The sequence below is a fragment of the Penaeus monodon genome, chromosome 15 (assembly GCF_015228065.2).
Source record: "Penaeus monodon isolate SGIC_2016 chromosome 15, NSTDA_Pmon_1, whole genome shotgun sequence".
NCBI lineage: Eukaryota > Metazoa > Arthropoda > Malacostraca > Decapoda > Penaeidae > Penaeus > Penaeus monodon.
The window spans coordinates 46,582,869-46,583,542 of NC_051400.1; positions in this window are offsets into that span (position 1 = coordinate 46,582,869).

A 674-nucleotide genomic window follows, 5' to 3' on the forward strand; every position below is an offset into this window, starting at 1 on the left:
TGATTGGCTGGTTAGACCTTTACGATTCCATTCAGACTCAGGAGGTCTGCCAAGTGTTGAACTGACGCAGGCCATTCTCGGCGCAACTTCGTCGTCGATGTTTGCAGATCGTGAGAGTATACTACCAAGTTATAGGGACTTGTCAACAGTACTGAAGCGTGAACCATTAGCTGATAGTACGGGTTCAAGATACGAAGCGTGAGGTGCCGGTGCACGACCTTTGTTTTCTTGGCGTTAAAGGTGAGACCATAGTTGAAAATGCTCATGCAAAACTGTCCACAGTACGTTGCATGGCACACAGCCTTGATGTACTGAATACAATGTCATCCACAAAGAGCAGATGGCGAATCGTTGCTTATTTCACTTTTGTTGTAATTTGAATTCAACAAAGGTTGAATAGCCGACCGCACCGTGCCTTACCACAGACTGCTCCGATATCTTCGTGACTGAAGGCAAGAACACAGGCCTATTTTACACCATTGTCATTTCGAATGACTTAGAACAATGCAATGTCGTTTTTGCGCCTGAGATTGCATGTCATCATGGAATTATCGTAATAATGAACTGACTCGGTCAGCCGAATCTTGCCATGATCTTCCAGAAACATGCACGGCTAATCGTGTCGAATGCTGTGTAAGATCAGTACAGGCGGCATTGAGGTCAACATTCTGGTC